Here is a 5,504-nt window from a genome sequence, read left to right as displayed (position 1 = left end):
GAAAACTGGGCAGTCTTACCCTATAGGGAAAGTACAGGAGAAAAGAAAGGGGAGGGGGGGGACGGAGAGGTCTATAAAAGGTCCTGCAGGAGCAGCTTCAGGGCTTTTTCCCCCAAAAGAGCGCTCATACGTGAAGAGGCCCGGAGGAGTTTCAAGATTTTTTTTCCAAAGTCCCAAAGATCTTTGTGTGAGACGCAGGATCGCTGGACTGAAATTAACTTGGATTTACTCCCAAAAATTGGACTGGACAACTTTATAGGAGAAATCGGTGAGGATGACCGTTTTTATGTATTTTAGCGAGAGGGGGGAATAGTCATCGGGCCGCCGGCTTCCTCGTGGCCAGCCTGTTTCTCTAATTTGGATTTTAGAAGCAAGATCGAACTGATCACTCGATTTTGCTTCCACCAAAAATAGCACGCAGCTGGTATTTACCTCTTCCCTTTTTTATGAACTGTGTTTTGCAATCGAATTGTTCTGGGATTGAATGATTTTATTAACACGGGTATCAGTGAGTGAAATTGTTCAGTTTCTGGAGTAATTGAGATTTGTAATTTTATTCCATGTTACTACAATAAATGTGTTTTGTATATTACTTACTTCGTTGTGCGCGGATTTGTACTGAATATGCAACCGAAGGCTCAGGCCCGCTTCCCCTTTTAGACGGGCCGCGTAAAAAGGAACTCCGAACAAGTTAGAGACTTAAATAACTTCCGTAGTTATCTGAGCCACGAGTGAATTTCGATCCGTTCGAAAGTTGTTTCGACTGAATAAATTAAAGGAAGTGTTTAAATCAGATTGAATGATTTTATTAACACGGGTATCAGTGGGTGAAATTGTTCGGTTTCTGGAGTGATTAAGATTTGTAATTCTATTTCATGTTTCTTCCATAAATGTGTTGTGTATATTCATCTACTTTGTTGTGCGCTGATTTGTACTGAATGTACAATCGATGGTTCGGGGTTGATTTGACAATTTGATTAATGTGCGGGGGGTTATTATGGTATAATATAGGACCGTAATAAATAAAAGTAACATCAGACAATTTTAGAGAATTGAATAACTTTCGTAGTTATTTGAGACACGAGTGAATTTCAATCCGTTTGAAAGTTTGCTTCGTCTGAATAAATTAACGGAAGTGTTTGAATCGGATTATTGGTTTGGTGTAGAACTGAAAGTAATTTAATTATTTGAAGGGCGCAGGCCCGTTTCCCCTTTTGACGGGCCGCGTAAAAAGTAACTCCGAACATGTTAGAGAATTAAATAACTTTCGTAGATATTTAAGGGAAGAGTGAATTTCGTCAAAAGTGAATTCGTTTGAAAATTTACTTCCTCTAAATAAAATAACGACGATGGTTAAAATAGATCATTTGAGTTGGTGAAGGATAAAAGTATTTCGATTGTCCGTCGGGCGCGGCCCAGTTCTTAATTTTGTCGGGCCGCGTCAAAAGTTAAACAGGACACGATCGAAAAATAGACTTGCCTTCCAAATTAATTACTGGGCAAATCTAAATAGAGTAAGACATTTTTATTCGTTTTAAGAAAGTTGTTATTCTTTTTAAAGCAATCAAGTGGGGTGAAGCACTCCGACAGTTAAGTGCTAGATCTACATATAAGAAGTTAGAATTAATAACGTAAAGTGCATTAATTTTCTCCTTAAATGCTATTATTGTCACACTTTTATTAATTCGATTCTCTTTCGAATAAACAAGTTGGTCGGCTCGCTGCTTGAGCGACCAAGTAGAACGGACCCATATCAACATTTACTTCGGCAAAACTAGTGCTAGGGTGCGCTATACAAACGAATCCCTGAGGTCTTAACAAAGACATCTAAAAATATCCGTAACATAATAAGAACTTCAAACATTAGCGGGGAGCCATCAATACGATGCGGTCACTTCGAAGTCTTGCCTCGAATTGAGTTACTCGGCTAAGACAAACCCGTTACCGGGAAGCTGGGGGCACCTTATTGAAAGAGGTGCGTTTGACACTACCATCAGCTTTTCTCTGGTCTGAAAGGAGGAGGAGGGAGGCTCCTCCTCCTCCTTTCAGACCAGAGAACACCCGAGGCTGGGTGAGAACGGGGAGGCTGCGACCCGGCCGGGGGTTGCGGGAAGGGGCGCCACCTTGATCTCCTTCTCGGCGTCGTAGTCCCCTCCGCTGGTCTGGGCTAGCAGAGCGTAGGCTCGTTGCAGCGCTTGATATTCTTGCGTCAGCTGGCGGTAGCGAAGCTCCGCCTCCTCATGCACACACCAATGCAACACAGCACTAGTACCAGAATCAGTCAGACCGGCGACAAAGCACCCGCGACGCAAAGACGAGTCCGATTCCAGGCTGAAGAGGAATGTTTGGCGCCAATACGCTGGCAGAAATGGCGGGCTACCTCTTCGGGTTCCGTGTCGGGGGTTCTGTCGGTGTGAAAAGACAAGGACGATCCGTCCGAGTCCACCAACACGTCTTCGTCGTAGCCGTAAAATGTTTCGATGACCTGCGGGCGCGGAAGCAAACATCTCTCTGAACAAACTGAAGCGACACCTCACGATGAATCGACGAGAGGAACGATAGCGAGAAAAAGGCCATTTCATCTTGCGCAACACCAAGCAGCCGCAAACAAACAGACTCACCTTGCAGGACCTCACGCTTTGTTCCTCCTCAGAGATTCTCGACGTCGGTATCGTAGCAGCAAATCTCTCTCCTGTCGACACAAATAATCCGCCTTTGAGATTCTTTGGATGCAGAGGGAACGAACGGCTCCGGCGCAGAAACAAACGCGACTCACGATGACATTTCTGACATGAGCTCCTGTCTCCAGAGCCTGAAAAACCCGTCACCGGCGATGATTGGAGGGACGCTAGTCTTTTCCAAAAGTGACAACTACAGGGTGTGTCAGGGTTTTCCAGATTATCTTTATCGTATGATTATGTTGCTTTGACTTTGACTGCAACCTGTAATAAATAATATTATTTATCCCTTATTTATCCCTATCGCTTATCCCTTCCTACACAAAGTCGTAAAACATCCCTTGCTATGTTTTGACTAGAGGTCAAGGGCTTTCTCTATTCAATCCACTCTTACACCCACCCTGTTTCTCTTAATAAAAATGCTCGTGCAGGAGCCGAGAGTCAGACTTCATTCGTACAACGGATGGACTCTCCACCTGCAGGTGTCCAAAAGAACTTACTTGTCTCCCGTGTGGTTCTTGCAAAATAAGTTGGAGCGAGCGCAACTCTAACAGGGTGCATTTTGCCACTAGCTGCCTACGGACAATGACGTCGCGCTCGCGGCTCATGGTTGACGGGCTGAGCAGCCGGGCGAGTCCGTCGTTTTCAGCGCACAGCGAGTGGCAAAGGCGCTGACAAAACGGGAGCTTTGAGCTGCTGAAAACGGCAAAACAAGTCTAAAGCGTGTTCAAACGCGTGCGCACAATGCTCCTGCTTGAAAGGTCGGAATTTAAGGGGCCAATTTTTTGGATGGCGGCCGCCGGCCAAGCTTTGGACGGAAAAGGTTTCCTGGCGACAGCGAGCGAGCGCGGCGCTGCCGTACGTGCACCGAGTCGCCTGCCTGAAGACCTTGGACAAGTCGTCGATGATGTGCCGCTGCTCCACAACTTGAAGGAACTCCATTTCACCGTCCTGCTGGCCGCAACCGCGCTCCAGGTCATTGAGCGAACTAGGCCTTCTCTGTGGAACACAAATTCAGTGGACTCTGTTGGCACGCAGCCGTTGTCCGCGTCGACTTACCAAGCTTGCCATCTCCTCGTTCTCCTGGGTGACAAAGCGCACTTTGTTTTCAAGGCGACACAGCACCAGCGAGAGTTCTTCATTCTTCCTGCTCAGGCGTTTGTTTTTGTACAGGAGTGGCAGAAACTGGCTTTCTGTTTCTCTCAGTCGCTTAAGCTGCAAGCATGAAGTGCGGGATGCGAAAGACGCACAACACGCGGGCCAGAACGTATCCATTCCTTTTGCATCGGTTTGAACGGAATCGTGGCTTTGGCTCCCAATAAAAGACATCTACCAGGCAACCGACTCGCCGCGCCGCTCAACTAATAAGCAAGCGCAATGGGTGCCTCGCTGGATGGCGCGCATCAAACGTAGCGCAAACCTTCAAGCGTGCCGTCAATAAATTACCTGTTCATTGCGCTCTTCAGAAAGCAGGGCGTTTCGATCCTCCAGTTTCCTGATGACTGCGCTGAGCTCAGCGATTTTCAGATGAAACCTTCGCGTGTCCCGATCCTCCTGAGACTGAAAACGCCCCGCAACACACACAAACAACCACTCGTTCAAAGTTCAAAAGTGATTTTTGTACTACCTTCCTCCAGCAACGAACTAAGTCATGCGTACTGCAAGTGTGTGATGAGGTGGCTTACGCTATGAAGAGGATTGCTAGTAGCGCCGTTGACCCCACTTCCAGGGTAGTTTAGGCCCGCCCTTTGGGAATCCCTCAGGGCAGCGATCTGCTGCTCGGCAGCCTGAGTCTGCAGCTGAAGGCGGTGGACGTGGCCGGCCCCAGGGATTTATCCAAAACACTAACCGCTCTGTCTTTCAGCTTGATCTCATCCATCTGGATGTACAAACGGGGAGCGCTCAGGCAGGCGGGCAAACTCATTTGCCAGAATTGTGACAAAAACAAAGAGAGCAACCGGCCAATTTTTATCTTGAATCGACTAGAACACCATTGCTGTGACAAAAGCGAAGCGAGCAACCGGACGTTTTCTTCTTGTGAAATAGAATAGAATAGAATGCCTTAGGTGTCATTGCACTGCAGGTATACAACCAAATGATTCCCGAGCGCGGCACCGCTGCTGCTCACTGCTCCCCTCTCCCCCAGGGGATGGATCAAAATCACATGGGGATGGGTTAAATGCAGAGGACAAATTTCACCACACCCAGATGTGTGTGTGACGATGATCATTGGGACTTTTTTAACTTTAAATTCGGAACATAGCCACGCACCGCGCATCTGATCAGTCCTACCAGTCGGCAGATCTCCCTCTCGCAGTCTCTCTTGGTTCGGCTGAGCTCCTCCCGATGCTGGTGATGAGCCGATCGGAGCTCGGCCGCTCGGGACTGCCAGGCCTGCTGGGCCGCTGCCAGGGCTTCTTCCGCGCTCCCGGTGGAGGCGACACCGCTCGGTCTCCCGACACCGCCGCGTCTCCTCCACTTCCGCCAGCAAAGCGCCCCCGCTCCTCACCTGAGCAGACATTGCGCCACATCGGGCCGTTGAGACCGCAACGGAGCGCCGCGACGCTTACTGGGGACAAGCTACACAATACGGTAGCGGCCGCATCGGAGCCCGACGTGGCGTGCGGATAGTCAGACACGGATTGAGCGGATCACCTTGTCCATGGAGCCGTCCCTCAGGCTGAGGACCAAGGCATTCAGTCGCTGGATCTCTCCATCTTTGATTTTGATCACTCTCATCAGCTCCATTTCATGCTGCCGCAGTAATGTCTCCCTGGTAACGGCTAACTCTTTCTGCTTCTCCTCATGGAGTTTGCTTTTGAGTTC

At 48.5% G+C, this 5,504-nt stretch overlaps 1 long non-coding RNA gene across 1 annotated transcript; it reads right to left on the bottom strand.

Moving 5' to 3' along the window:
* Nucleotides 1–2,057: 2,057 nt before the first annotated feature.
* Nucleotides 2,058–3,894, bottom strand: LOC137839921 (uncharacterized). The gene is made up of 3 exons (XR_011086317.1): nt 3,559–3,894; nt 2,622–2,692; nt 2,058–2,485 (listed from the first exon to the last, which is right to left on the bottom strand). It is a non-coding gene; the product is annotated as an uncharacterized lncRNA (long non-coding RNA).
* Nucleotides 3,895–5,504: the final 1,610 nt, after the last annotated feature.

This window comes from Syngnathus scovelli, unplaced genomic scaffold (genome assembly GCF_024217435.2).
Source record: "Syngnathus scovelli strain Florida unplaced genomic scaffold, RoL_Ssco_1.2 HiC_scaffold_25, whole genome shotgun sequence".
In the NCBI taxonomy this organism is placed as follows: domain Eukaryota; kingdom Metazoa; phylum Chordata; class Actinopteri; order Syngnathiformes; family Syngnathidae; genus Syngnathus; species Syngnathus scovelli.
The sequence above is the reverse complement of the archived record's forward strand: the minus strand, read 5'-3'. Positions and strand labels throughout refer to the sequence as shown.